The sequence below is a fragment of the Tenrec ecaudatus genome, chromosome 5, assembly GCF_050624435.1.
Source record: "Tenrec ecaudatus isolate mTenEca1 chromosome 5, mTenEca1.hap1, whole genome shotgun sequence".
Lineage (NCBI taxonomy): Eukaryota > Metazoa > Chordata > Mammalia > Afrosoricida > Tenrecidae > Tenrec > Tenrec ecaudatus.
This window is the reverse complement of record NC_134534.1, coordinates 184,251,461-184,273,190: the sequence shown is the minus strand read 5'-3', so window position 1 is coordinate 184,273,190 and position 21,730 is coordinate 184,251,461. Positions and strand designations below refer to the sequence as shown.

Here is a 21,730-nt window from a genome sequence, read left to right as displayed (position 1 = left end):
ACCGTCTCTCATGTTTCTGAGGTTTATAGCCGCATCTTTAGGAGACCAGGAAGCCTCCCCCTCACTCCTGTGGAGCAGCATCTTGTGGGTTGGAACCTCCGACCTTGCAGTGAGCAGACAGTGCCGGCAGGGAGATGTGGGGCATTCTGTGACACTGCAGGACCTGGGTCAGCATCACCTGGGTTATTGCTGAGTGTGGAGATGGAGTCTGTAGTCAGAAAATCACTAAGAGGGCAAGTTAGACCATCACTATGGTGGTTTCCTTTCCACACGTAGGTAGTCATATCTCACTACTTGCCGTATAAGCCTGTGGACGTTAGCAAAGCGCAGGCTGCCACACTACGTGTGGTGCACATTGCCGGTGATGAATAAGATATAGAAAAGCAGACTGCACATTCTAACTAGACGACGCTGGAAATGGAGGGTGGGGATGCCTAGATGGTCTCCTGCCCACCCTCAGGGCCTGTGGCAGCAGAGTTCACAGCAACATCACAGTGAGGACCACTCTTGGCAACACCACGTCATCCACAGACCCTCCCCTGGAAACTATATTTGTGCTGAGGATATGAAACATCATGACTTTGCAAAAGAAAAAGGACAGGTAGGGGGAGAGAGAGAGAGAGAGAGAGAGAGAGAGAGAGAGAGAGAGAGAGAGAGAGAGAGAGAGAGAGAGAGAGAGAGAGAGAGAGACTAACAACTCAGAAAACAAGACCCCTTATGACATGTTCCTTTCCAAATCCTGCAGAATCACACTGGAAGAAACAGATGTGAAGGGGAAGGAGGTTCACACCCAGAAAGGCAGGGACTATTTTGAGGTTTTTCAGAGAAGGTGGCAGCATGCCACCTGGAGAAGGAAAGTACAGATGCCCACTGGCATTGGATTCATCCGTTCCCTCGCTCGCTCATTGGTTCACGTAGCAAGCGTTCATCAAAACCCTGCTGTATCCATAGTTGAAATATCTCAACTGGCCGTCCATCAAGTGCTGGACCAGCTGTCCGCCGGGGCCCTCACCCAGTACAGCTTGTGCACCGCTCTTCCTTCAGGGCCACAGTTCTGGATCACGTGCTCATGGCCGAATGTCCTGAAGCGATGGAATGCCCACCAGTTCCTTTGGGCACAGTGATCCTGTGAGCTCCTTCTGCCTTCTCGAGATGCCTCCTGCCTCCTTCGGGGTTGTTTTCTGCCTGAAGAACCCATCAATGTCACAATGTGACTCTCTGTTTTCCAGGTCTTTCAGCTTGAGCAGTGCCACGTGTGCTCTTCCCTGGCGGTTTCCTCAACGTGGGTCTTTGCGCATCTCAGGATAATCTTCTTGAGCCTTCCTCTGAAATCAGGCCAGCTCTGTGACTTCATCATTTCTTCCTTCCATGTTAGCTACTCTAGGTTCAAGAGTAAGTCTCCAAGTCTCTTCTGACATCCATTTTGATCTCTTTTTACATTCTGTCTAACTGCTTTCTAGATTCTTCTATATGATGTCTGAGGTAGTTAGTTTATTGTGCCACTGGCCAATAAACACATGTGGAGTTAATTGAAGGGAGGAGGGATAAATGGCTCGGCAGACCTCGCCTTTCTAGCTCTGGGGTCTCTTGCTTTGTGATGGTCAGACCAGGGTGCAGCTGCCTTAGCCAGTTCCCTGCTTCAGCTGGCAAAGCTCACTTCCTGCAGTGCATCTCCAAGGAGAAGCCACATAGACCTACCCCGATGCAGCCTGGGTGCTGGAGCACCGTGTGGAGACCCCTGCCAGTGCTGAGATGCTTACACATTCACTCACTCAGCTTTCCTCCTGCAGTTGCCATCATTGCATCTGTTTTGTGAGATGGAGGAAGGAAGACCTTGAGGATTTGCATCAGACATATGGGTTAATGTTGGACTTGTGGGCTTGGGCAGCACTGGGTTGGGATGTTTTCTTCATGTGCACTTAGCTTTTTTTTTGAGGGGGGGGGCTCCCAGTGCCTGTGGTCGTTTATTGGGGAACTGAAGGGGAGGGATGGCATCAGTCCAAGGGGAGGCCTGGGGGTTCCTCCTCATCAGAGTCAAACTCAACATTCTCATCTTTCACCCATCAGCCTTGTCCATCTGGGAGCCATCCAGAGCTTCGAAGGGTGAGGTAATGATCCAGGGCCCGTCTCCGTGTGGGGCTGATGGGGGCGGGGGCTGGGGCGGTTGCTGACTTCTTGGCCTGTGGACCTTCTTCAGGCTCAGATTCCCTGCTGATCTTCTCCTTTTGGAGTTCAACCTCTGGGGGTGGCAAAGGGGTCGTGGAGACTGAGGGACCAGGGGCTTCAGATCTCAGCTTTGGTATTGTCCCTCAGTTCGTTCTGCTATCTTGGAAGCTGTTCCGTCCCCTTGCCTGGTTGTTTCTTGCCAAAGAAACGCTGCAAGCCGTCCGTCCCGGAGCAACAGTGCCTCATCCTCCAGTATATAACTGGCCAGCAAGTCCCAGACTATTCGTTTCTGAAGGGGGTAGGGGGAGAAGTCTGGATGGGATTAGCGGGACAGGAGGGAAAACTGGAGAGGAAACGACGGGACGAGGAGTCAAAGGGACTAAGGACCAAAGGGGACCAGGGACCACAGGAGGAGCTCTAGTAGCCGGACTCCCGCTCGCCCCGCACCACCTGGAGCTGTTTTCAGAGCAACCACACACAGCTCCTTCATCATCTTCAGAGGCGGCTGAAGCTGCTCCAGACCCTCTCCTCTGGCGCTTACTTTGAGCACATTCGCACTTAGCTTTTATATAAAATTCTTTCTTATACATATGAGTTTCTGTGGATTTGTTTCTCCAAAGTACCCAGACTAAGACAATGTCCTTGATGACACCTCACAACTGTGGGATCTTCCTAGTAGCCAACGTGTCAAATCTACTCTTGATATTACCTCTCAATCTGGAACAGATATACTAGGGTCATATTTTGACTCAGTTGTTTTAATTTTTTTCAACTTGAACTTGCATATGAGCAACGGATGGTCAGTTCCAAACCCAGCCCCTGGCCATGTGCTAGCTGATGAGGGTGAGCTTCTCTATGTCTCTTTGCACAAATGACATTGACCTGATTCCAGTGCAAGGCTTCCGGCAAGAGACACGCGTGTAGTCATTGCGTTGCGGCATTGAAAAGGCGGGATTTCCAATGAGTGAGGCATTATCTTGCAAAGTTCTATAATGTAATTCCCAGCATCATTTCTATCATCAAGCTCATATTTTTCAACTTATTCATACGTCTTCTCTGTTTCCACCTTTGGCATTTTGATCACCAGTAATTACCAATGCATCTTGATTTGCATGTTGGATCAGTGTCAGATTACAGAAGTTAAGCAACTTCTCCAGTCTCTGTACCTTTGATCTTAATGTTTGGTGCATAGCGGATGAATGACCAGAACCGAACCTTACAAAATATTGTGGATCACGGGGAGAGAAGATCATTTTGTTCTAAAGCACATCAGACCTATTTGCTGACGGATGAATGTAGCCTATCTTTCTTTTGCACCAGCAAGGAGAGTAAGGAGAATGTACTAGTGTTTCGTCTTCAGCAAACATGAATTTAAACCCATCCTCAAACGGCGACAGGCTCCGGAGCGGCACGAGAATTAAGTGCTTGGCTATAAACCATTCAAAGCCACCTCGAGGCACCTAGGAAGAAAGGGCTGGCATCCCGCCTCCAAAGGGTCACAGCCCTGAGGCCTTGGGGTACACCCTTCCTTCTGCTCAGGATGGGCTGGTGGCAGTGAGCTTGAATTTAGTTACATTTTAGACTGAGTTAAACCTTGAGCTCCTGTTGCATCTTCAAGCAGGGAAACGTCTCTTGTGGAGGTGCGCACCCCTGTGACCCAAGCTGAGGATACAGGCGGTTTCTTCTTCCCCTCTCCGATACACAGAATACAAGTCCATTGAATCCCCAAATAACCTCGAGCCTCTGGGCCCCCGCCCCCACATCTGTGAAGGTCCCAATGTGGCCCCGCCTGTCCCAGCACTGTCCTTTCCACGGGGGGCTGATGAATCGGACTGACGGGACCACATGAGCACTGCCATTCCTTAGGAGAGTCTTGATTGCCCCAATTAGTGAGGCTGCACACAGCAGCCTGGTGACTCACCCAGCTCCCCCGCAGCCCCATCTCGGTCTGCAGGGAGGCAAGGCCATTAGCTCCTGCGGGGTCCCAGCACTCTCAGAGCAGACTCAGGCTCCTGGGGAAAGCAGTGGCCACTTGGCACAATCTGCCCAGGAGTCTTTGTAGCCCGGCGAGGCAGGCCAGCCAGCCAGCCAGCCAGCGGGAGCCCCCACACCACTACGTGTCCCATTGTAATTCAACCAAGGTTGTTTTGTCGGAGACGGCAAGTGAAACTTCTGAAATGAGATTTTCTCAGGCTAATTTGAACGTGTTTCCCGCTGGGGTGCGCTGTGCAGTCGACTCTGACTCACAGCGACCTCGGGTGACCGGGCTCCCTGGGCTGCCATCCTTAAGGAAGTGCCCTGGATGCTCACCGCCGGCGGCTCCGTGGGATGAAGACGTGGCAACCTGCTTCTGTTAGCTTAGAAATCCAGCCCGTGCTGCCAAATCAATTCTGACCCCTCGCAACCCTGCGGGCCAGAGAACTGGCCGTGGGTCTCCAGGGCAGCCATCTTTACAGCGGCACACCTTTCTCCCGGGAGCAGCTAGCGAGTCAGAGTCACCAAACATTTAGAGCGCCATTAGGCACTTAACTGGTGCACCCCCAGGATGACTAGCCTTCTCTCTGTCTGCTGAGTGTTTCCTCTCACACGTGGCCTTGAGTCTGAGTTTGCTGGAAGATTCCCAGGGCTGCTGTCAGCTTCCTGAACAAAGCTAGCTCAGACACTACACACTTCCATGACTCCGGGGCCCACAGCAGGCTCTCCTTCCTCCGAGGAGCCAACCCTGACCAATGCCAGTCACCCAGCCTCGCCAATTCCCTGAATGCCTCCAAGAGCCAGCAGCCTGGCATCAGAACAGCTGCTCGCTGATCACACTTCCCCAAGGCACTGCGCCCAGGTCTCCCGAGAGAAGTCACCTGGCTTAATCCTCTTGTGCCAGGGAATATTACCACCCCCACTTTACAGATGAGGAAACCCAGGTTCAGAGAAGCAAAGTATCTTGGCAGAACGTACCCACTTAATTTTCTCCCGCCAGGAAATGTCACCACCCTCATTTCACACGGGAAGAAACGCAGGCTCAGAGAAGCAAAGCATCTTGCCTCAGTTCATACCGCTAGTTAGCAGGTAGGATTCAAGCCCCCATTAGCCTGAGCGGTAAACTGGAGTCGGAAAGGTCCCGCGTTAGGCCACAGGTCCGCTCTGACACAAATACAGAAATGGCCTTTCTCAGCTCAGCCAACCACATGAAAGCACGAGCCTCGGGGACTGCATAAACATCTCCCCATGGCGGGGTCCATGGCCTCCAAGCCCGTTAACAATGCTACCCCCCTCCAGCAGAGCCAGTTCAGGTCCTGCCCACATTCACAGCAACCTGTAGGAGGGGCTTGATAGGAGCCAAGAGTGCTCGGAGAGGGGGTGAATAGGGTACAAGCTAAGGCAGTTGGCTGCTAAGGGAAAAAGTAAAGACTACAGTCCACAGAGAGATGCCTCAGAAGAAAGTCCTGGCCAAGAAAGGTCAGTGTGACAGGTAGGTTTATTGTGCCAACCTGGTCAATGACCACATGTGGGATTAATTGAAGGGCAGAGAGATAAATGGCTTCTTGTCTCTTGCTTTTTGATGATTGGACCAGTGCGGCTGCCTTAGCTGGTTCTCAGCCTCAATTTGCGAGCTACACTACCTGTGGGACACCTAGCCTGTGGATTATGTCGCTGGTTTAAGGTTCCTTCAAGACCTGCTTCATCACGCTACTGGAATATACATCTCTTGAGCTGGGGACTGTGGGACCATGTCATCTGGCTGACTGTAGGTGACCTGCCGTGCTGTTTGCTGCCTGTGGCTGGATAGCCTGAATTGCTCTACAGAGGACTACCCAGCGGCTCTCAAGACTTAAAGGAGTGCCAGTGATTAGCTGTCTCACGGAAGTGAGTTGCACTGAGCCATTTGTACTGCTCTCTAGACTAATTGGCTGTTTATTTCTGTGCTGTCTATCTATAAACATATATATAAAGTCATAAGTGTTGTGGTTTTGCTTCTCTGGAGAGCCCTGTCTGACATTGTCAGTGACGGCCCCGGGAGCACAGCTCTAGGTTAACGAGGGAGGCTGGCAGGGCCACGTTTTGTTAGAAGCCACACTCTGTGTGTTTCCCCAAGGCATCACACCGCCGCCCACAGGGCTTTCGTGCAGACAGGAGCACAGGCAGCCCCTCCCGTCATCTGGAAACAGGCTGAGTGGATGCTGGGTGACTGAAGACCCAAGGCCATTTCCAGAGACCTAACTTCAGACTTTAGACTCCCTGGGGACACTGTTGTGAGGCACCGCAGTCAGGGAGATGGACGGTCTGGGATGTCCAAGATCCCGCCCCTTGCCATGTGATGAAAGAAAAGTAAACCACGCCCACATCAAGGGCCTCATGGGTCACACCCACTCCCTTCCTGAGGGCTGCCACCCTGCCACATCAAACTCCACAGTCCCAAGGACCCCGCCTCCTTAATCAGAAGACGTCTGCCTTCATTCTGCAAATATCCCCACGGTGGCTGCGCAGAGAAATGGGGGGAAGGACCAGATCCATCTTCCCCCTGTGAGTCAGTCTGCGACTGACGGGGCTGACGGAGCAAACCCAGCTTCAGAAGCAGGCGGTTGGCTCCTTGCTGGAATAGCCTGGAACCTCAGTGATCAAGAACAAGGAACAAGAGTGACCGAGCTACGAGGTGCTTGATTAAATAGGGAAAAATAATCATTTTTAAATTTTTTATTAAGTACTTTTGGGCGGCAAAATGCACGGCCAAATCTACATCTTTTCCCCACTATCCCCATGCACAGTCCAAAGACACAGGCGACTCAGTTCACCTTGGGACCACATCTACCATCTGTGCCCATGTGAACCAGGTCATATTTATAGAGGGACCAGAGCCAACACTCGGCTCCGCCCTCCCGCCTCCCTGCACATGAGTGTAGTATCGGCTGTGCCGGCTCTTGCTTTGCTTCTGTTTCTGCCGTACGTTTCTTGTGTAGCCTCTCAAACGTCCCAGGTGATCAGCCAACGGTAAACAAGGCCCTGTGTGGCGCAGGTACCTTGGAGTCATCCACAGTCACAGTCTTCCTGGACTGCTTCTGAGTCCGGAGTCAAGTGTGTGATATGGCTCATGGAGCAAAGCACAGGTCAATCATCTCATGTGCTCTCTGCGGGTGACCTGGGACGGCTACCCGTGGATTGGCCCATCGAAGCCTGCTTTCCCAAGGCAAGTCTGTGCCAAGTGGGCAGTGAATACCCCTCATCCAGGTTGCTGAGGCAATGGAGTGGGCGCCTGGTTCCTTGGCTCCCATCCCATCCCTGCCCCTCACCCCTCCCTGTGAGCGTGGACAGCCCCTTGCCCCTTGGGTCCTTGTGCTCGGCTCTGTGATAAGGGGTGGTGGTGTCTGCCCCAGAGGCTGTAAGGCTGACATGAAACCATGGACATGAAGCTTTAAAGGCCCTGCTCGGGGGACCGTAAAGAATCAACAGCAGAGACTCAGAGCTGTGTGTGGCAGATGCTTGGTTTCAACTCATACTGGCCCATGCACGAGGCAGGGCGGGAGGGCGCACAAAGAGATTTCTGGGCTGTCATCTCTAAAGGAGAGGGTCACCAGGTCTTTCTTCCTCGGAGCCACTGCCTGGGGCTGATCCACACACCTTCCAGTTAGCAGCTGAGCTCGAACCAAACTGCTAACTCTATTCCTCGTGGACTTATTAATGGCGAGCTGTGGTCACTAAGGAGACCCGAGTGTCCGTGAGAGCAGAGTGCGTGGGGACAGCAAAACGCTGGGGAGAATCAGAGGGACCTCGGCCAGTCGGGACTTTGTTTCCGTGTGTGCGCACGAGCAGAGTCTGGCACCTCTGTTGAAACCCGCCACGTCGTCACCATGCCACGCGTGGCTGACAAGACCAAGGCGTCTGTCATGGAGCAACTGCCGAGTTAAAATTGGATCCCGTTATCCAGATGAAGGCGGCCTCTCATTTCCTTTCTCCTTCTCCTTTTTGTCACCCTCCCACAAATGAACCTGCTCGCCACGCCGAGAATACACAGCCCGGAAATGAGAAATGGAGGGGGAGAATAAAAGGGAGAGAGAAAGACCTAGGAAAACAAGAATTTCAGAGAAAGTAATCAGGCAGCAGCATCTTCCGATTAGACGATCATTCACGCAATAGACACTGTGGCCTGCTGTGCACCAGATTCTGAGCTAGCGGTTCCATGTCCGGAGCTCTGATTGTCATAACCAAACGCAAGGCACTTGTTTCTATTCCCCCATTTGGATGGATCAGCAAAACAAGGGCTCTTACAGGCAGGGGACATGTTCAAGGCCATGGCTGATACAGTAGAGTTAGAATTGACATCGTTCCTCTGGTCCCGTAAACACTTCCGACTGAAACCCGGAGAAGTGGGCTTCCTGTGGGGCTGCAAACCTCAAGGTCAACAGTATGAAACCACTGACTGATCCTCGGGAAAACAAGGAGGCTTTCTGTGCCCACACAAAGTGGCAGTCTCGGGAACTCACAAGGGAGTCCTATTGTCCTGTAGGGTCACTACGGTCAGAGTCAACTAGACAGTAGTGTTTGACTTCCCGGGTTCTGTGACAGGGCTTGGGGGCAGGGGGTGGTCTATGGAAACAAAGTTTGCCTCTACCTACTCAAGAACATTCCCAGTCTATTACAGGGCAGAAAGGACAGATGTCAGCAAGGATGTTCCTGTGTGAGCAAACCTGCTTTGCAGGCTCAAGGACAGCAAGTCCCAGAAGCTGCACTGAAGGAACTCAGCATGGTGAAGAAAGCCACACAAAAGTGAGGTCCTGGACAGTGGGAGAGGGGCCCCCGGGTCTGGAGGGAGTCCTGCACACATAGGCACGGCGCTGTGAAAGCTGGCCTGAGCTGGAGGCAGGGAGATGGAAGGTATAGGGCTGAGTGGTGAAGGCGATGGAGAAGGGCTATAGGCAGGACCAGGAGACAACTCTGAGCATTTCATGGTCCTGCTGGGAGCCTAGAGGGGCCTCACTAGACAGACAAGAGAAGATGTGGACAAGGACAGCAGGATAAATCCAGGGCACATTCAAGGGTTGGGTCATCCTAACAATGTCAAGTCTGATGCAAACCCCCAGGGAGGAGTGTGGATGCCCGGGAAGAGAGGGTTCGATTAAATAAGTGCAGTGCAGAAGAGAAATAAGAGCTGCTTAGGATCTTCGCTACTCAGGACCCGGAATGGAGAAGACAGAGTGAGTCAATAGTGCATGTGGTAGCTACGCCAGTTAAGAAAAAAGGGAGAGAGACTTGGGAGAGCGGAAGTGAGGCAGCCTAGCACATGATCTTCTCTAGAGAGCTCCAGGTCAGGACTCCATCTCAGTATGTGCTCAGGGGAACTGAGCTCATTGGAATAAGAAAGTGAAACCGACCCAGACAGGCAGACACCACCGCGGGAAGTCTCAGAACCATGGGGCGCAGGCAGAGATGTCGGCAAGTAAACCAACACCAGCAGCAAGGGTGGACCACGGTCAACCAGACTGAGACGCTGCAAACCACAGCAGGGATGGGTGCATCCCGCTATCCACAGAGCAGGTGCCCTATGAGAGTGACTCCATAGATCACACCTCATATGGGGTCCGGCCACGCCCTGTGACCCGTTCTGCCCCCAAACAGAACTCAGTCCTGCAATAACAGCGTAGCTTCCTTGCACGGGAGGGAGCCTGCGACGTGTACCAGGGTGCTGGCTGCATGTCATGACTCAGGAATTACGGTTTCTTGCAGAAAGTCCTAGTGGTGGATTGCATTGTGTTCCCCCAAAAGATGCACTCACGGCCTAGCCCTAGTGGTGGCACCTCCTGTGGGGAAATGGTTTTCTCTCTTCAGGTGTGAGCAGTAAGCTAAGGGAGCCATCCTGGAATAGCCTGAGTTCCTCAGCGCTGCCAGCAGAGCCAGGCCCCACGGGGGTGCCTTTGACAAATAGGAACGCATTCCCTCACAGTTTGGGAGGCTGGGAGCCCCCGGTCCGGGCTGGGAGCCCCATGTCTGGGCAGGGAGCAGGTGGCTGGCGACCAGGAGGAATGTGTCCTGTGCTCCTCTCGGCACATTGCTAGTTCTGCTGTTTCACATCTCAGAAGAGACTGGCTTGAGGCGCCCCTACACCAATACAGGACAAAGAGATGCTATTCCCAGATGGCGTCCACACCGCCGGCATGGGAGGATCCGCACACCCCTTTCAGGACAACACATTTCAATCCATCACAAACAGCATGGATCCCGGCCCGTTTTGAGTGGGGTTGTGTCAAAGAGAAGACTCGGCAGAGTAAAGTGGGCTTTAGCACACACGGGGGAAGGCAGCATGGAAGGAAGGATCTGTCTACAAGCAAGGGACGCCACGGCTGTCATCAGCCACCAGAAATCAAGAGAGGCATGCAGAACACTGGCCAAGAGCCGGCATTGGAGCCCTGGTCTCCAGAACCGGGAGGATGCCGCCGCGGCCACCGCAGAGGTCATTTGTCACAGCAGGCTCAGGATGCAAAGACAGCTGCATCTCAGTAGCGAGCTCCACATCGGCTCCAGTCAGACAGGCAGAGCAAGCAGCCAAGCCTCCATCTGCATCTGCAGGGCTCAGGAGAATTCCCAGGGACACAGCTAGCATCCGACACAACCTCCTGTTGAGCGGGAGGAAAGACCCTGGCCCACCCGACAAGAGGGGGCCGAGGAGAAACACCCACTGGCCCAGTGAACATGTAGTCAAGGTGGGGGTCTCAGCAACCTTCCTGTCCAGCTCCCGTTCCACACGTTCAGAAACGAGCACCCCCAGCCTAGTCTCACCCAGTGAGTTGACAGGAGCGGGAGGGAGAGAGAATGATGGAACCAGGTCTCCCATCTTCCACTCCCAGGTGCTGCCCCTCCTAGAGCCTGTCAGCCCACCCACCTACCCTGTCCCCTCCACTTGTGGATCCAAACTCCTCGCGTGGGTTTAGAAGTCAGGAATTCACAAGGGCACAGATGCTAGGAAGGAGAGCCCCCTGGTTTTGGAATCATTGAATCACTGATGTGGGCACTGGGTGGGTGGAGAGCCCACCCTCCTTTCAGATCCACTCTCACAGCTGCTCCCGTTGGGTCAGCGGGTCCACTTGGGTGACGGGTTGCTTTGTCTCTCATGAAGATGCAGGGACAATTAGGCACAGGCCTCTTCAGAAGAGACACGGGGGCTCTTCCTGGCAGATGCCATCCGCCTCCCTCAGCAGAGGGGGCCTTGCTTGGGAAGTGCTGTCGACAGCTGGGAGGAGGCTCCTCCTGTTTTGCAGTGCAGTCTGTGTTGGGGGTGTTGAGCCTGAGCTTTCTGGAATGCTCAGAAATCTGCCCAGCCATTGGCAGACTGGCCGGGAGAAGGATGCTGGCTCCTGGGAGCCCAGAGTCCTCGGGGAGAGGACAATGGCACGGTCGCAGCGGACTTTGAGAACAGCCAGCCACACGTGGAAAGCGACAGTCGCTGACTAGAGTGCAGTGCACGGACATCATTGCTGCGTGATAGTTTTACATACAGAGATCAAGAAGGACATGTGTTTGTGGGGCTGATACTTAAACAGACAAAGAGACAAGGAGACCAGAGAGCAGGAACAGCATGCGCTCGAACCTGGCCTCCTTCCTCCGGGAGAAGAGAACGCTGGTGCACAGGAACGGCCGTTGTCTGAGAGTAGACACAGGGGTGTGGAAGCTCCCCTTGAGCCGCCCGTGCCCTCGCTGCTGTCCAGACCAGCTGGCTCATGGTGACCCCTATGGGCTCCAGAGATGGACACTGCTGACAGGAGGAGAAAACCCCTTCCTCTGATCTGCTCATGGTTTTGAACTGCTGACCATGAGGATTGCAGCCCAACATGTAACCAACCCACCAGGAGGGCACCTCTGCACAGCACCCCAAAACGCACACCTGCCATTTAAACCCTTGTTTTCAAATCAATTAATCTCACGGGGCTGGGGGCTGCCGCCCCTGGCAGCAAAGGTGTGGAACACCAGAAAGAAGAGCGAAGCAGGCCTTTACCCAAAGTAAGGAAGAAATCCAAGTCAGGCGTGCACATCTTCCAGCAAGGAGGAGCCAAGTCCCAAGGCCGTCACCAGGAGCCTCGGTCTCTTTCTTTCTAGGGTCAAAGCCAATCCACACCCTCCCTGCCCTCGCCCCACAGTCATGTTCTCTGTGTTGCAACGTGTGCAACTAGAGGGTGACTTCTGCTTCACTTCAGGTAGAATGGCACCTTATCTCTCGGGATGATGATTAAAAAAGTCAAGTGGGTCAGGACTGCAAATCAGCCCTCCAATCTGGAGCCCAAGCTAGAGTCTGCAGGCTGTCTGCCTAGGACTCACCCCGAGGGACAGGGGCATAGAGCACAGAGCCCCTGGTTTCGTCAAGACCCAATTGGAGGGCGCCTCTGACACGGGGCCAGGAATCTGCGCCTGCGCGTCCATTCCACGCACACCCCCAGTCTGAGGATGCGAGTGCCAACATCACGGAGCCCTGGGCCTCCTCCCGCATGTCCATGCGAGTGCTGACCGCCAAACAGAGGCCCTCATGCTTAGAGAGAGAGAACAGGAAGATCTGCGCGATTCCCTCCCCGCCCGGCCAAGAAAACGCAAACTTGTTGGGGGCTGCTGCCGGAGGGTGGGGGTTGAAAACTCAGCCCCCTTTGTCCTGCGCAGCCCCTGCCTAATGAGGAAACAGGCTCACCAGAGGCTGGTAAAGGAAGCAGTCGAGTGACATGATACATGGACAATCAATGAATGTGTGGGAGAAACAGCAGGGTGCGCCTGGGGCGCTGGGATGGGCTGCCTGTAGCCAAATGCAATGCCAGCTTTTCTTTTCATTTGGGTTTCCTTCATGTCCCCCAAGTCCTCACAGCAGCTTGGGCTGCACCCCCACTGTAACTCGCTGAGGCATCGTAAAGACTTTGGAACCTTCCAGAAGACACAGACCTGACACTCTCTCTCCCGTGGAGAGGGTGCACGCCTGCTCTGTGTCCAGTGTCACTGCAGGGTGTCTGTGTACATCTCAGTGGCCACAGACCCCACGGCAGAGCTTCCTAATCTTACCAAGCACTTCCCAGAGCTGGGATGGGGGGACCACTGAATATTTGTAACGTCATTCAAGGGCCAGGCTGGTCAAACGTGTAATTAAGTCACTCCTAACAGGATGGCCGGGCTGGCCTCTCCTTGGGGAGGTGTGTGATGTGAGCCGGGATTGATGACTTTGCAGGCCTGAGGCGGCCCGATGGCCCCAACCCCATGACCTAGAGCAGTGGTTCTGAACCAGTGGGTCTCGGACGACCCTTTCACGGGGGTCACCTGATTCATAACAGTTGCAAAATGACAGTTCTGAAGTAGCAACGAAAACAATTTTATGGTTGGGGTTCTTTACCACATGAGGAACTGTATTAAAGGGTCAAGGCATTAGGAAGGTTGAGAACCACTGTTCTTGAGCCTCTGTTTCCTCATCTGGGCAATGGGCATAATAAATGGTCCCTATCACATAACAGTCATGAGGAAGGTTAACAATGTCATTAGAAGGCACGGGGGTGGCACAAATGGTTATACACTCGACCACTAATTAAAAGGTTGGCAGTTCAAATCTACCTAGAGGCACTTCAGAAGCAAACCCTGGTGACCTTTTCTGAAAAATGCTCAGCCGTTCAAAGTAAACCCAATGAGCACAGTCCAGCACTGACCCACGTGCTCATTCTGAATCAGGGTGGGGCTGAGGGCGGCTGGTGGGGCTTCTCATCTTCCTCCTGTGAGATGAATGTGGGGAGGGGTCAGAACAATGTCCGGCACCCAGGGCCTCGGCCTAACACCCACCGGCATCATCTGGGTGCGTAGTGTTGCCACATGACACTCACGCGGTGTTCGGATCATCCCCTTCTGGGACAGGAAATCAGTCCACGGCGACCACACTGCCTGTTTTCCTTTGCCCCACAAACGAAGGCTGGCTTGTACACTTTAAAGCAGTTGGGAAAATTAAAAAAAAGAGTATTTTTGGTACATGAAAACATAGGACATTAAAACTTCAGTGTCCATAAAAAGGCTTTATTGCAGCACAGCCAGGACCTGATTTAAGGAGAAACAAAACACCACCGCATAGCATACGTGGCTACTTTCAGGCTACAAAGCCAGGACTTTATTCAAAGGAAAAAATAAACATACATGTCTGCTTTCAGGCTGCAACTTTGAGGTGGTGAGTTCAAACAGAGATTGGCTGCAAAGACTGACGTGTGTAGCATCAGCTCTCGACAAGAAACGTCCCCCAAGCCCTCACGAGCGGAGAAAGTGGTCGAGGAGAGACAAGCGATGGTCCCCCTGCAGCAGCTGGGAATCTCCAAGGAACTGGGCTCGAGCCTGTGTCTGAATACAAGGCCGTGCCTGCCGGGAGCTCCTTCCCGCGTCTCTCAGCATCTCCACCTCCGCACTGCCCTCAACAGCTAGGCTCCGTCGAAATGACGGGCCTTCAGGCTCCATACCCTCTTCCAATGCAGAAGCAATCAGAGACGCCCCCAAGTCCAGCCCACAAGACACTGCCTTCCTTCCTCTAGTTAACAGACCCCACCTTCCTCAGCCCCCCCCCAAGCAGCGCACCCCAGAGCCTCCTTTCATTCACAGCGAAGCCTTTGCACCGCACTCCTGGCTTGTTTCTGTAGCGTGCTCTCCATGCCCGTGTGGCTGTAAGTTGCCGTGAGCCAGCCCCAGTCCTGGCCTCCCCAAGTGCAGCAGGTCCAAGGGCTTCCTGGCCCTTCCTCCCTCCCCTCCACGCTCTCATGTCACAGCTGTGCTGAGCCTCTCATGTGCCATGCGGACCTTCTGAGCCAGGGCCATGTCCCACATGCTGTTATCTGTGGTGGTCCACAGGCTGTCCTTGGCTATGTTTCAGAAATGAACGTCAGGCTTTTCTTCCTGGTACATTTGTCTGGAAGCTCCACTGAAACAGGGCCACCATGAGTGAGCCTGCTGATGTTCGAAATACTGGTCTTGCTCCCAGTACCAAGTGATATGCAAGTGACCACAGTACAACACACTCGCAGGTGAATGGTTTATTCTCCTCTGGGTCACCTTCACATCTTTCCATACTAACCCGACCACACACACACTCACGCGCGCATACACACACAGACACATGTATATAGACACACATATACACACTTACACACATGCATACATACACACACATATATGCATAGACACAGATACACACACACGAGGCTTCTGATGCAGAGAGATGCCCCAGATGAGAGGCACTCTCAACATCTGAGCCCCAAAAGCTGCAGGCTACGGCATGACTCCAGGTCATGGGGCCCAGTGTACACTCACATTCCCACTGGTGGATGGACATCTGAAACCTGAGGTGATATTGCTAAGGATCCTCATGATCACAGTCTATCAAATAAGTCCCCCGACCCTTCTCGGTCACTATTCCAGTTACTTCCCAGGTGTGTTCTCTGTGAACCGTCAACAGCCTGATGCTGCTGAGTCCATTGATGAACCTATTGTGCAGATGAGAAAACGGAAGCTGAGAAACCTGGTAGGAGGCCACATGGCGGAGGAGAGGCTAGAGCCCAGCGCTAGCCTGCTAAGCTCCACTGGAGTCGATGACCCTGCACCTGTCCTACACACCATGCTGGGTAGAAGCCTTCTTGACTGGCCCTGAACACAAGCAACTTGGATGTGGGCACTAAACGGGAAGAAAAACAAGTACCAAGGGCCAAGCAAAGGAGAGCAATCCTATTATGCAACTGAAAATTAAATTCGAATCCACAGCCAGCCAGCTATTATATTATGTCAACTTCTGATGAGCTTCATGTGCTGCATTCTGATGCGATGTATAAGCTCCTTTTAATGTTTCAATTTACCATGTTTTAAAAACGAACTTTGAGTCAGCAATTGTCTTCCAAATCATTTGGGATGGGAGCTACTGAGTAACTGCACATGTGGTAAGAGTCTACTTTATGTGCCATCCCAGCATTTCATCAGCATTTTTCAGCAATGTGAATGAGAATTGAACTGATACATTTTCATTCATATGATCCACTAAACTTATATGAAAGCTAGGATGTCATTAACAGAAGGCATCTACAAATCACATTAATAATTGAGTGCTACTGTAGAAGTCAATTCAAGAAGTTGATATTTTTATCATCAATTTCTATAAAGCAGAGGGGGAGGGAAATCTGAAAATCATTTAGCAGGTCTTAAGACGTGTTACTTCTTGTATTTGAATAAAGGACACCGATAGTCTAGAACATCTCCATACAGTTAGTGCATACTTCTAAGTCAATGTCTGACTAGTTGAAGAACGTTGTGGTTTCTACATGCCACCACCCATCTCCTCTCAACTTGTGGACTGAGGCAGAGAGCAGCACAGAGTCTGAGGCAGGATTTGGCGCTCTTTCCGTCACAGGTCTACGGAGTGAGTATTTCAGTCTTCGAGGGTTGGTCGCTGACCCTCAGAACTGCTCATTCTTCCACTGGAGCATGAAAGGAACGTCAACCAGACCAGAGAGTGCAGCTGGTCTCGATAATGCTTTATGTACAGACACAGAAGGAGGCCTGGTGGCAGAGTGGCTGAGAGCTGAGCTGGCCCTGGGCTTGGGTCGCCCAGTGTGTCCACAGAAGAAAGATGCTTCATGAAGATCCACAGCCCTGGAATCCCCACAGCACAGTATTATTCTGTCCTATGCGGTCACTGGGAGTCCTATTCAACCAACAGCTACGAGTCTCTGGACATGACCATCGGAGTGTCAACTAATTCTAATGTGCTCTTCTTACCGTTCATAAATAAATGTAAAATCCATCTTAGCTTTGGGCTGGACAAAAGCAGGCAGTGAAAGACCATTGGCCCTTGGGGCCCAGTTTGTTGTCCAGTTTGGGGAGCAGAATTGCTCCCCAGTGTTGTCTGTCATCACACCCTCAGTCAAGTTCCCACCTGGTGTGAAGGGGAAACAGCAAAGGGGCCATCCATATTTCTTTCCAAACAATAAACATAGCTAATACTTCCCAGGGATCCATCAGGCTTGGGGTTAAGGATGATAAGCATGCCATTTTACTTACAGTATTCTTCCCCTCCATCTGTAAAATGGGCTCCGTCATTATTCCATTAACAGATAAAGAAACTAAAGCTCAGGGAACTGAAGCAACGTGTGCCCAAGGTCATGACACTGGTAAGTAGCAAGACAGCGCAGTTTGAATCGAGGCATAATAGCTATTGACAATTTCAACTCATAACCACCCCATGTGCCAAGGTAGAACTGCCCAAGAGTTTCCAAGGCTGGAATCTTACCGAGGCAGATTGCCAGATGGTCTTGAACCTGCATCACCATTGTTGGGCTTGAACTGTCAACCATTCGGTTGGTAGCTGTTATGGATTGAATCGTATACTCCAAAAGTCTGTGTCAACTTGGCTGGGCTTTCATTCTCAGGATCGTGCATGTATGCCACATCTTTCTCCCATGGACCAGCTGGAGTTTTAACTGCCAGCCTGTGTCTAGTAGCCAAGTGCTTTAGCCAGTGTACCACCAGGGTTCCTTAGCCACCCCAAAGAGAGAACCAAGTGGCAAGGAACTGAGGGCAACACCAGGTCAATAGCCCCTGGGGAAGTGAATTCTGCCAATAATCTAGAATGGAGCTTGGAAATGGACCTTCCCTTAACCAAGCCTCAGAAGGCTGGAGCTGCAGATGATATGTTGATCATAACCTGTTAGACTCCCCAGCCGGAAACTCAGATAAGAGGCTCCCAGATTCCTGCCTCACAGAAGCTGTGAGATAATAAAATGTCATTGTGTTAAGTCTCTGAGTTGGGGGAGATTGATCATGCAGCAATCAATAACTAATGTCGATGTCAAGCGAGGTGGCCCAAAAGTACACATCTAACTGTTTCCCATTCCTCTTGTTTCTCATAAGAGAAACAGATCCTGGGTATTTCGTGCCGAGATGCAGGGGCTGTGGCAGCGCCACGGTGATGGTACCCCTGGAAGTCATCCTCCTGGGGGAGGCTGAGTGGATTCCAGCCAGGTGATATGGAACCTCACATGAGCTCCATTTTCACCAAATGAGCAGAAGAGCCAAGTCGCCTCTCACGGCCACAAGCTGGGTGGAGGAGTGGGCCCAATAGGGGAGATGTGTCGTAGAACCAGTGTAAGAACTGGCAGAAGATTGCAGTAGAGGAAGACATCACAACAGAACAGGAGGTGGCTTCTAAAGTACAATTCAAAAGGAACCAGATCAACTGGGTCCTCCCTGCCGTGGTTCCGTGGCAGAATCACTGTCCTCCGTGGAGACGGCCTGGATTTGACCCTAAGCCACACATGGCAGGCACAGCCACATCCACCCGGCAGGCGAGGTTTCTAGGTTGCTATGCTACAAAAGAGACTCCGCAGAGCTTCCAGACTCACAGATGAGGAATGAAGACCGGTGATAGACCTCTGAAAATCAGCCAATGGGAAGCCGATGGGTCACAACAGTCCCATCCCATTGGGCATGGGTCACCATGACTGGGCCCAACTCAATGGCTGAGAATTGCAAGGTGTGGGCATGATAATACCAGTTCTTTACTGCTGCCAACAAAACCCCAAACGAAACTCACGGCCATCGGGACAATGCTGACTGACAGCGGCTCTGCAGGACTGAGAACCGCCTCGTGGGTGTCCAAGCCTGTCACTCTTCTCAGGAACTCTGCAGGCGTATACAGCCTCATCATTCTCCCGCAGAGCGGCTGGGGGGTTTCGAGCTGCTAACCTTGTCAGCAGCCCCACATGTCACCCACTATACCGCCAGGGCTCCCCAGCATTGCTATAGCACCCGTGTTCCCCACCAAAAATCCCTTAGCATAGTTCTCAGTCAGTTTCTCCCATAGGCATGGCAGGCCCATGTTTCCCTGCCCCCACTCCGATCTCAGTGTCTAACACAGAGCCTGCGACTTGGTAAGAATTCAAACTGTAACTCCCAGCGAGTGAAGTACACTCCCACCTTCGGAGCAGAAAACAGGGAAAAGGACCAGGGTGAAATGCATCAAAACATAAAGGATGAAGACCACTAGACGGCCGCCAATGATGAGCCTGGTTATTTCCTTGATCAGCATGTCTGCATTTTCCAAAATGTTTATTAAAAAACCTAAACACAATCACTGCCAACTCACAGTGACCTAATAAGACAGGGTAGAACTGTGCCTGTGAGTTCCTGCGACTGTAACTCTTTCTAGAAGAAAGCTCATCTTTCTCCAGCAGAGCAGGTAGTGGTTTCAAATTGGTGACCTAGAGGACCATAGCCCAACAGGTCACCACTGCACCACACCAAGGCTCCTGGAAAAGGTCTACGCTGTTGAGAAAAATAAATATCGGACCTTACCCTAACACAGCATTTTCTATGTTTTCCTTGAATCTGGGCAGATTATGTGGACAATCTTGTACTCCTGAGGTTGCTACCTGTGGTCGTTACATAATTTGGTGTCAATTTGAGAGGATTAGGAATGAAGGGGTGGAGTCTGGCCTGTCAATCAGGATATAACTAATGAGGCCTCTGTGTGGGCATGGCCTTCTCTTGAGAATTCTGGGAACTCTGGGATTTCCTTCCCAGAGGCGAGAACAGTCTCTCTCTCTGCTGAGAGACATCCCTGAGGAGAAGCCACATGGACCAACCCTGATGCAAACCTCTGGAGCTGGAGGGACCACATGGAGACCCTTGCCGGCACTGAGATTCTTCTACCTCCACTGGATCCGAAGACTTCCTGTCCACTGGCCTGTGAACCATACATTGGGCATCATTGCATGTGTTTCATGAGTCTGAAGAGGACTTCATAGATTGGTATCAGACATATGGGCTAATATTGGACTTATGGGCTTGGACTGGACTGGGTTGGGATACTTTCTTAATGTACAATTATCCTTTACATAAAACTGTCTCTTAGTCACATGCGAGTTCTATGGATTTGTTTCTCTAGTTACCTGAACTAACACACTGCCACCACTCTGCAAATACCAAGGCTTTGTTTGCAATAATTATCGTCTCCCTGGCCGACTGGTCAACCAACAACCTCAATGCTGAAGCCTCTGGTGGAGACTTTCGAATGTGTGTGAAGGAACAGATTGATACCTGCAGAGCAGTATCATGCATGCAGTCACCATTGATTTTTAGCTTTAAGTGGAATCGATCACCTCACATGTTAGGTGCCAGAAAAGGTTATCAAATGGGAAAACATATTGTATTTTAAAATAACCACCAGGGAATCTTGGGATCATGCCGAGAGATTGATTCTAACCAACTTTTACATGCACTGGGGTATTCAGTCATCATAAGAGACCCCCCAAATGCAGTATGTGGTGTGGAAGGGGAGTGTGTGTGTGTGTGTGTGTGTGTGTGATCCTTATCTCTATTCCCTGGGCCAGATCACGGACCAGCAGAGAGAAGACGTCCTCCCAGCAGCTCACTAACCTCTAGTTCCGAAACAAAGGAAGCCGCCTGAGACCAGTCCCTCAGATGTCCTCTAGATGCAGATAGATAGGAAACAGTTCTTCCATGTGATTTCAAATTCCAAAGAGAGCTCAAAGTCATCCCTGTGGCCCCAGATTTAGAACGTCACCAAATGAGCCAGGCGCATCAAGCCCAGAGGCAGACCCCATTCCGGCTTTGTCATGATTTCATTTCCGTGAGCCAGAGCCTGTTCCAGGAAAGGACGGCTACTGCGGGGCTCTTAGCCTCTGTCAGACCTGCCTGTGTGAGCAGAGCCTGACACTGTCCAGCAGGAATAAAATGAGGGCCACCTACGCAATGTCACACGTGTAATGTAGCTGTTCTTTTTAAAATTGCCCAGAGGTGAAACCCATTGTAATAATCTACTTCATTCGACCCACTAGATCCCCGCAGAACATCATCCTGACAAGAAAGCACTATGAAAGATCAGAGAAATGTTTCACCCCTTTTTTTACTCTCTCCAACGTGGTGTGTCTGACAAACAGCATATCTTGCTGGGGACAGCCCTTACGTCAAGTGCTCAGTAACCAAGCGTGGCTCATTGCTACAGATACGGACAGAGCAAGTTCCCACCCCGCTGCTCCCACCTGATGACCCAGGAGTGGCTTTTCCTGGTGGTTCATACTTATCCAAAGAGCTCATTGCTCCTGAATTCTGACCAAAGCTGAGCACATAAAGATTAAAATCCAAACAACCTGGTGTCACTTCTATCCGCTCACCCAGGTAGAGGACCAAGCACCTTCCTCAGGCCCAGCACTGAGTCAAGAGCACGCTGGGGCTTAATTCAGTGTGCAGGACAGTCCCCAAGAAGGCACACCACGAATCCCCACTGGACAGGGAGGTCGAGGCCCATCCCTTAAACTGTCAGAAGTCATTCCTTCAACGGGCGATGGTGCGTGGATTCCCGCCATGTCTGACTGATTAAGTGCTGAGCTGCTCCCCCAAAGGTGGGCGGTTTGAGCCCACTCGGTGTCTCCGTGGGGGGGAACTGACAGTCTTGTCCCATGAAGTCTACAGACCAGGGAGCCCCGTGGAGCAGTTTTATAATGCCACCCAGGATCTGGTGGGTGAGAATTGGCTCCAGGGCTCCCAACAGAGGCTTCAGAACATGCACCGCTATCCAGCGCAC

At 52.0% G+C, this 21,730-nt stretch overlaps 1 protein-coding gene and 1 pseudogene across 1 annotated transcript in view; both read right to left on the bottom strand.

The window, feature by feature from the left end:
• ERC2 (ELKS/RAB6-interacting/CAST family member 2) overlaps positions 1 to 21,730 on the bottom strand; it is a 763,082-nt gene that overhangs the window by 673,347 nt on the left and 68,005 nt on the right. The gene's annotated exons all lie outside the window — the stretch shown is intronic.
• On the bottom strand, positions 1,995 to 4,108 carry LOC142448542 (sodium channel modifier 1-like; annotated as a pseudogene).